The sequence below is a fragment of the Rissa tridactyla genome, chromosome Z (assembly GCF_028500815.1).
Source record: "Rissa tridactyla isolate bRisTri1 chromosome Z, bRisTri1.patW.cur.20221130, whole genome shotgun sequence".
Taxonomy (NCBI): domain Eukaryota; kingdom Metazoa; phylum Chordata; class Aves; order Charadriiformes; family Laridae; genus Rissa; species Rissa tridactyla.
Window position 1 is genome coordinate 76,660,254 of NC_071497.1, and position 9,518 is coordinate 76,669,771.

The window sequence follows — 9,518 nt, forward strand, 5'->3', positions numbered from 1 at the left end:
CTCACCTCCCATGTAACCCTGCAGTAATAAACCGGCATTTCCCTTTGTCCCAGCCCTCCCATGCAACCCTACAATAACAGATTTTGGGAGAGGTGGAGGCCACGTGTGAGGGTGCCCGTCCCAGCGCCTGTGCTGGCTCCCGGCCACGCTGGGGGTGTTGCTCTCGGCTGCGGTTGAGGCTCGGTGCCCGCATCGCCTGAGGAATAGCCCAGCGTGGCTCATCTGCTTGTGGCCTGGGCTGCTGCCTCGCTAGCCACATGTGGCCGGGTCCATCCCCCCTGCGCTACAAGAGCTGGGGCTGCGCCAGGGCTGGGGATGTCCCTCCCTGTGTCAGCACATGTGGCCTCTCAGGTGCTTTGCAGGAGGGGTCCGGTCCCACCAGCCTGCTGACATCTGCCCTTCGCTAGCGGCTCATGTGGATTTGGGGAGCCTGGGGATGTAGGATGGGCTGGTCCTGAGCAGAGGGAAGTTTTCTCCATCCAGCTTCTCATTTTCCCCATCCCCACTCCGCTCTGCTCTCTGCATGGGCTGAGGGACACCAAGCATCTTGCAGGAGGGATCAGCCCCTCTGGAAGGAGCGGAGCCGTGCGAGCTGCAGCAAGCATTTGGCCAGGGGTTCTCCCGTGGGAGCAGACCCTGAGCTTCCCCCCAGCGCTTCGTGGTGCTCGCCGGGTGCTTGGAGCCGGGCTGCTTGGCGCCATGGCTGGCGGGGAGCCATGGGCTGCTTTCTCCGCCGCTGCAGCGCTGGAGAGCTCAGCCGAGCTGCAGATCCGGGGAATCCCCCAGCTCTGCAGGGCTGGGGCCACCCATGAGGTTGGGAGGCTGGGAGCAGAGCTTGATTTGGAGGGGTCTCGGTGCAAAATGTTGGAGATGACAGACACCCTACCGGGACGGTGGGACAAGGGGTGCGGTGGGGCTCTGGCGCTTGCGGGGCCACCAGCCCTGAGCAAAGCTGAAATGTTGGATGAAGGTAGAGCAGGTTCGGCAGGGTCAGTGTGGGGTCTGCTGGGTGAGCAGGGTGCTTGGTGGGGCTGCAGGCTCCCTGGAGTCCTCAGGGCAGGACTCCTCTACACCTCCCAGGCACAGGGTGGGTGAGATTCACATATTCTGCAGCTCAGATGTGGCTCTTCCCCTGCTCCATCCTCGGGCTCAGGTGTGGATCGCAACCTCCAAGTGCTTCCCAGCTCCTCCATTCTGCTGTGGCACAAGGGTTTACAAAAGGACACCTCCCAGGCTGCCTGCAGCATCCTGTCCAGTAGCTGGTTCCCCTCTCAGCACCCCAGAAGGACTGAATTTTGGGACAGTAGGGTCTTCCCTCTCCCTCTCCTCTGAGCAGAGATCAGCCAGAGAGGGAACCGCCAGCTCTTGTCCAGGCAGGTCAAGACTTGGACACACGAGCAGATGGCTGGGGATTATATTACTCTATCTGTAACCCACGTGGGACCTGCTGAACAACGGGCTGTGCATTGCTCTCCCCGCCAGCCCATGGCTTTGCCTGACACGCTGCCGGTATCTGCTCAAAGGTGCCCCAGGCAGTTTGCTGGGGAGGATCAGCCACATCCATGAATTGGGCTCCCACTGGTGGGATCTTGCCGAACTGGATGGAGAGATTGGGAGGTGTGGAATCAGAAGCTCGAGAGCTGGGATGGGATAAAGTGAGATGCGTCATGCAGATGTGCAGGTGCGGTGTCATGATAACGTGCCAAGGGATGGGGATGCTGGTCCTCATCTGTGCTGGATGCATTCACACTTGTTGGATTGCTGCCTGGATGGTGCAAAGATGGATGGAAGAGGCTTGTGGGGACTGGAGAAGAGTGCAGCTGGAGGCTGCGGTGTCCTCCCATGGTTTCTGTGCAGAAGGCACTGCCACAGGGTGCGTCCCCTCCAGTTCAGGGCTGGCTGGTGGCATGGAGCCTCTCCTGCCCTGGTGCCCATCCCAGCACTATCTGTCTGAAGATGGTTCATGACTACACAGCCTGTGCATGGATGGGGCTGGGGTAATTCCAGGGTGCACACATGCCTCAGAGCCAGCCCCGGTGACTGTCCCTGACATCCCAGAGGCCTGGGTGACTGTTCCAGAGGCGCATGTGCCTGCTGGGTGCGGGACATTGCAGGGCAATGGAGCTGTGCTGGTTGTCACTGTCCTATTTTCCCTGCGTGGGACCTGTCCTGTGAAGCCTCCTGCTCAGTGTCTTCTCTCACGCTGGCTTGGCATGTGGCCGGGATCTGGCTGACGTGCCGTGGGCATGGCCCTGTTTGAAGTGCAGGCTTGTTGTGTGTTTACCCTGGCCAGCCTGAGGTGTACAGGAAACCAGAGAGCTCTGCTCCCTGGCTGTCACTTTATTTATTATGGTCACAGCTTGGGCTGCCCACGCTGTAAAAGAAGGTAGCAAAACCCCTAAGTGCTGCCGTGTGGCTCCAGCCCTGCCAGCCCTGCTCTGCTCTGATTCCTACTCATGTCCTGCGTCTGAGAGCAGTCCTGTCCTGCAGCAGGATGGCAGGATGGTTGGTGCCATGCAATGCTTGTCCTGTCCAAGAGCAGAGTGGGTTGCCCCCAACATGTCTAGCCACACCGTGCCAGGAGAAATTGCTGATGGATGCCCAGACCAATGCTACACCGCAGGCATTACCTGCACTGGCACCTGGATGTCCTAGCCTGGTTGCATCTTCCCTGGCTCTTCACCTCTGTTCTGCAAAACAGCAGTGAACATTGCCCTATGGCTCTGTAGGTGCATCCCTGCTCCAGGGCTTTCTCTTCACCCATCTCCATCACCCCGGGAAAGGAGACACAAGGCACAGGCCCGCTGCCACCCTGATGTGCAGAGCCTGGGGCTCACATGCTATTTGGGCTCATGGGACCCCAGTGGTTCATTGCCCATGGCCAGCAGCTCCACGCAGCCTGCTCCAGCCCCACTGCCATGGCAGGTCCTCGTCCTGGAGAGGACACCATGGTGGTGACCATGGTTGCTTTAAGGACTGGAGGCTGCTGAGAACAGGGAATCCCTCCCTGTGGGGCTGGGGACAAGCACCCAGGTGGAGACTTGAGCCATCCCAGCTGCTTCCCACAGCCATGCACTGCAAGCACCAAAGCTTCCAAAGCTTCCAAGCTTCAACAGCTTGCAAAGCACTGCACGCTGCAAGACAAGGGCAAACTCACAGCTGAAGAAGTGAAGCAGAGAGAGGAGACATTATACACACGGCTATTTATAGGGGCTGCCCTTCTGCCAGGTCTTGACGGGCAGCAGCAAGGGCTGGGCTGGCGTTTAGGGAGCTCAGTCCAAAACCACCAGCCAGCAACCTGGGGACATGAGACAAAACCTCTCAGCAGCCCGAGGGCTCCTGGTCCCCGTGGAGTCACGCGTCTCACTGGGCTGCCTTGCTATTAAAAGGAGAAAAGGCTAGTGAGCCGATAAATAGGGGGAGGTGAGCCAGCTGCTGAAACCCAGGGTGACTTGGCCGCAGTCCTCCTCGGGCAGGCAGCTGGGTGCCAGAGCCCATGGCATGGGACTAAGCACTTCATCTGAAATCATCGACAGGGCGGTTTGAGCCACAGAGAGTTAAATCTGTGGAGGGCACAGAGAGCTGCCTCTAAGGAGGGTTTTTAGACCTCAGTAATAATTTTCTTGTCTTAGGGCATTTCAAGATTCTTGTGTTTTCTACAAAAAAGAAAGTCCAGGCAGGGATTCACTGAAGGACCACGGTAATAATTGAGTCTGACTTTCTGAAGACATGAAGTTTATAGCGTGAGATAGCGAGCAAAAAAAAACCTCCAGAGAAGTGGAACATGAGAAGTTATTTCCAAAGGAAAAACTAGAATGTTTCCTTCCAGAAAGGCTGGCTGTTACATCTGAACACTGCTGGATTCCACCTCTCCCGCCTCCCTGCTGTTGTGGAGGGTGGATTTGTCTCCTGGCTCTGGGCAGCATCTCCCCAGTGCTGGCCCTCAGCAGCTGGATGCTGCCCACAGGTCCACCTCCTAGGCTCTCTCCAAGGAGACCCTGCCCAAGGATGAGGCTTGGCTGCTTCCCAAAGCCACCAGTGATTACAGGTTGGCTTTTCGTTGTTCAAACGCAGGGATAAATCGCCCACGTACCTGCTCCTCGGTCCCTTGGCAAAATAACTCTCCATGTCCCCAGCAAATCTCAGCAGAGCCAGTGATACTGCTATTCCTGGGACAGCTGCCTGTTCCTGTTGGAGGTGCTTCTGCTGTGCTTTCTGAACCAGCTCCCCTAATGCACTGGCTCTGCTCTGGCTGTTGGCAGGTTGTCTCCAGAGAGGTCTCCTTGACCCCTCCAGGCTGGTGTAAAATCAGAGGGGAGCATCCTTGGGACCTGCTACCAGCTGTGGATCAGGGCAGGGAGGTGTCTTTTCTTATGATCGTGCTGCCAGAGGCTGCTGCTGGCTGTAGGTTGCAGGGGATATGGATATTTTATGGTGATATAAGAAGCCCCGTGAGCCCAGATCCATGCCTTTGGGCTCTGGGTGATGCTGCGGCATGGAACAGAACTGGGAAATAGGGGCAAGATGGGGGTACTCAGAGCCTGGTCCTCAAAACCTTCCATCCTGATGGATCCCCTGCTTCAGCAGGCAGTGGCATTGCTGGAGGAGGGGGGTTTACCCCGGGGGTGGACATGGGGTCAGTTTGGGAAAGCAGCAGCCCCCAGGCTGGACCTGGACGAGGGGGTGCTTGGCAAGGGCTGGGAAGCTACGGGAAGCGGGGAGCAGAAGCAATCCCCGCCGAGGCCCAGGCGGCAGGCAGCCATCCATCCCAGCTCCGTTGTTCGGGCTGCGGCTGCCCTCTCCCGGCTGCGGACCGCGGCTGAACTTCGCTTCCCGGTCGGCATCCTCCACCTCCGCGGACCCCGGCTGGCTGCAGCCCTGCGCCTCGCACCCCTCCCTCCCCTGTCCCTGCTCCACAGGGCCAGCAGCTACCCGTAACTCCGACCCATCAAACTGGAGCTTCCCCGGGCAATGTATGACCCCTCTTTCACTGCTGAGAAAGTCGCAGCAGGGATGAAGACAGCATCAGGCTTCAAATCCCCAAAAGCTGCTCTTTCCCTCTTGGTGACAAAGAGCACTTTGGTACCTAGGGCCAGGGATGACACGGTGGCTGGTTCTACAGCATGTGACAGGGACATGTCTCCTCCATGCTCCAGGTCTCCTGGGCAATATGTGACCCCTCTTTCACAGCTGAGAATGTCACGGCAGGCGTGAGGACAGCATCAGGCTTCAAATCCCCAAAAGCAGCTCCTTCCCCCTTGGCGACAAAGAGCACTAGTGCTAAGGATGTCACGGTGGCTGGTTCTACAGCAGGTGACAGGGTCACCTCTCCTCCATGCTCCAGGTCTCCTGCATCCCTTGTGCTCAGGGCCTTTGACTGTTGCAGTGGGACCCTGAACCAGTCAGAGCTTTGGGGATATCTGTTTGGAGCTTTTTCCTCCAAGCAAAAAAAAAAAATACTCTGAAAAGCCAAGTTTCGGAAGGGAAAAAGTCAGAAAAACTATGAAGGGAAGGGCAGTGGTGCTGTGTGGGCTGTGGGAGGTGACAGCCCTCATCCTGGGCAGGACAGGGACCTGCATGGGTTCAGGGACAGACATCCTGTCAGAGACATGGATGTCTCTGTGAGACAGGGATTTCTTGAAAGGGGCTAAGCCATACCTCATCCGCATTCAAAACTCTGCCAGGTTTTTGGATTTTCAAAGCATATCCTCCAAGGATGATGCTTTGGGCAACAGCTTTCCAATCTGGGAAAAGGCAAAAGCATCCATTTTGGCCAGTGGTTCTGAGCTGGGGCAGGTCCACACTGCTCCAAGCAGAGTGGGGCACCTGGGAAAGAAGGAGCAGTGCGATCCAGGGCATCTGCCTTTATGCCACGGGGTCATGAGAAGTTGGAGCCTGAGTTAAGAGGCACTGGAGAAAATGAGGACCTGGCAATTAATAGCAAGCATCCCTTGAGCCGGGGCAGGTCTAGGTGGAAAACAGCCCACCCATACAGAAAGGGAAGGAGCAACAGCCACCCCTGTGCCAGGAGGAGACGCTGTGGGTTGGAGATTTAGGTGAGACATCAGGAAAAGCTGTTGTTTCCCGGAGCACAGTTGTGTTCAGGTGAGAAAAGACACCTGTGGAGCAGGTGTGTGCACGGGGAGGAGGGAAGCAGTAGGGAAGATGGAGAGCAGAATTTGTGGACTGTGCCACAGAAGTGGTATCTCCAGTAAGTCCGTGTGATTCGCTTTCTGGATGGTTTACAACTCATTGCTGGAAGCTGGTTTGGACTTCTTTCTTGGGGTCAGGATGAGAGAGTGGTTTGGGAGAGGGGGAAATACCCCTCCTTAGGGGATGTCTCTCTCCCTCATTGAGGGGCTGTGTGAGCCATCCCAGTGCAGAGCACCTACTACAGCTCCCAGGCAGTGTCACCGAGGCGGGGGTCCCCACGAAACCTGTCACCGGGAGGGTGGCACATGTTAGTAAATCCATGGCTGCTTAAGGATGTCCTGCAGGCTTTGCAATAGTTCTGCAGCACAGCCTGGGTCTCTGTGTGCGTTTGGTGGAGGAGGAGCTGGCTTCTGCCGGGGAGGGTGGAGATGTATTTCAAACCAGCACCTTTGTCGGTGCTGCCGGGCGCGCTGGGAGCCGCAGCGCTGGCTGCAGCAGGGACCCTGTGCACACACCCCGTGCACACACCCCAGCCCCAGTGCGGGGAACTGGTGATGCCCTGAGCTGAGGATCAGCAGGACGAGCCGGGACGGAGGTCTGTGCAGCTTGGCAGGACCTACGCAGCGTGCCCAGCCTGCAGCGCAGCCGTGTGAGGGCAGCACAGACCGCTGCCTACACAGCAGCCACAGCAGCAGCAGGAGCAGGAGCAGGCCAGAACCTGCACACCTGCTTGCTGAGGACTCACTGCGCAGGTCCCTTTGGGGACACCTGCCTGGCTCTCCCCCTCCAGAAGGACACTGCTTGCTTGGGTCGAGTGGAGCTGCTGCAATGCCTGCGGCTGGCTCAGGAAACTTTTTATCCCCTTTCCCTGTGGTGGATGAGATGCAGTGACAAGGCTGGTTGGGCGCACGTGGCTCCAGCTGTATGTCATCCACCTCAGGCTTTGGTAATCCTCGTCAGTCACTGGGAAAACCGGGCTGAAAGTGGGAAGACATGAGAGAAGTTGAAAGAAATTAAACTTTTTGGAGCCCTGCTCATGCAGAATTTGCCCTGTGCACCAACGGTCCACCTCCCCACACCACGCTGTGGACAGGGACTGGAAATGTGTCTGTGCCAGCAGCGTGCCCACGATGGCAGCACCTTGTGGGGGCTGGGAGGGGGAGTCTGCCCAACCTGCTGTGCCCACAGAGCCCCACAGGGGCCAGGGCAGAGGACACCCAGGGTGACAGGAGCCTCTCCAGTGTGACAGCAGAGCAGCATTGCTCCTACAAGTCATTTGGATAGAGTTTGGGGCAGGGGAAGGTGGCAGGGCAGAAGATGTAGGGGCTATGAGCTGCCACAGGGAGCAGCAGGCTTTTGAGACCAGCTGGCACTCAGGAGGGTGAGCAGGTAGGGGATGGTTTCTGCAGGATCCTTCTGTTAATCTGGCAGGCACCACTCATTGCGGACACCGTTCATTAGAGACAGGAAGGCACAGGGGAGTTTCCAACGTTTCCCAGCTTCAGACAGTGTCTGGAGGACATTCCTCCTGGGAAAAGATCCCTGGTGGACACCGGGACTGGGCTAACTCTGCATTTCTGCGAGGACAGCCAGGACTGTCTGAGAAGGATACCTCTCAGGGTTATCCACCTGCCCAGCCCAGCCCAACCAGCTCCCAGCTGGGTTGTGATGGGATGCACTTTGCTGTCTGCATTTGCCAAAGGACACCAAAAAGATGCAAAGGCACTAAATTTGTGCATTGGTTGACTTTATCCTTAACTAATTTACCTGGAAATATTTGAGAAAGACCCGTCCTTCCCACTGTAACAGCATGCAATGGCACCAGCAGGTTGTCCTACCCAAGAACAGAGAAGGTTGCTCTGTCTTTGGAGGAGCTAGCACACAGGGAGAGCATCTACCCATCAGCTGCAGCTAACCTTGATACCTGCTTGGGTTTTAAAGTTATGTAGAACTGCAATGTCTCCTCTCTGGATTTGACCTTCCTTCCTTTATGGTTCCTGAAAACATTTCCTCTCTTCAGAAAAAGTGCTCTTGGGAATTTGAAGTACTCGGGGATATGGGTCTCTGTGAATATAAACACGGCAGCAAAGGGAATATCATCCCATTGCAGCGCAGCGTGCAGATGGCGAATCACAGGCATCCCTGCTGGGATGTGCTGCAGTAATTACTCAGCAGCTCCCACCCCAGCTGTTGGACCAAATGCAAGCTCCTCCAGCTCATCGGAGCCACGAGACTCGAGGACGGGGCACAGGACATCTCTGAGAGCTGCCAGCTTCAGAAAGCATCGGGAATCCAAGAAAGCCAGGTTTGATGCTGCAGATCACCCTTGGACAGATGACCTGGGAGCACAACTATGGGCCCGTGTTTCCACTGGCATCTGGAAGGGGCTGCTGCTGGGTCCTATGTTTCCTTCCGTTCCTCTGGTCCTTCACTTTTCTCAACCCCCTGCTCCACTGAAGCATAAAGTAGTGCTCCATCCTGCAAACCTCTTCCCTGAGGGAGCCCAAGCCAATGGAGGAAAAGACATTTGCTACTGTCCCTGTTCTCAAGTCACAGCCTTATCCATGCTAAAAGCTCCAAGGTGATCACAGAATCACAGAATGGCAGGGGTTAGAAGGGACCTCTGGAGATCACCTAGTCCAACCTCCTGCCAGAGCAGGGTCACCCAGAGCAGGTTGCACAGGAACACATCCAGGTGGGTTTTGAATATCTCCAGAGACGGAGACTCCACCACCTCTCTGGGCAGCCTGTGCCAGTGCTCTGCCACCCTCAAAGTAAAGAAGTTTTTCCTCACATTGAGATGGAATTTCCTGTGTTCCAGTTTGGGCCTGCTGCCCCTCGCCCTGTCTCCAGACACCACTGAGAAGAGTCTGACCCCATCCTCCTGACACCCACCCTTTAGATATTGATAAGCATTGATGAGATCCCCTCTCAGTCTTCTCTTCTCCAGGCTAAACAGACCCAGGTGTCTCAGCCTTTCCTCATGAGAGAGACGCTCCATTCCCTTGATCATCTTTGTAGTCTTCTCCACCAGTTCCCTGCCACCACTTGTTGGACTCTCTCCACCAGTTCCCTGTCTTTAACTGTGGGCCCCAGAACAAGACACAGTACACCAGATGTGGCCTCACCAAGGCAGAGTAGAGGGGGAGGATGACCTCCCTTGACCTGCCGGCCACGCTATTTTTAATGCAGCCCAGGAGACCATTGGCCTTCTTGGCCATGAGGGCACAGTGCTTCCTCATGGTCAGCTTGCCCACCAGGACTCCCAGGTCCCTCTCTGCAGAGCTGGTTTCCAGCAGGTCAACCCCTAACCTATACTGGTGCCTGGGGTTATTCCTCCGCAAGTGCAGGACTCTACACTTGCC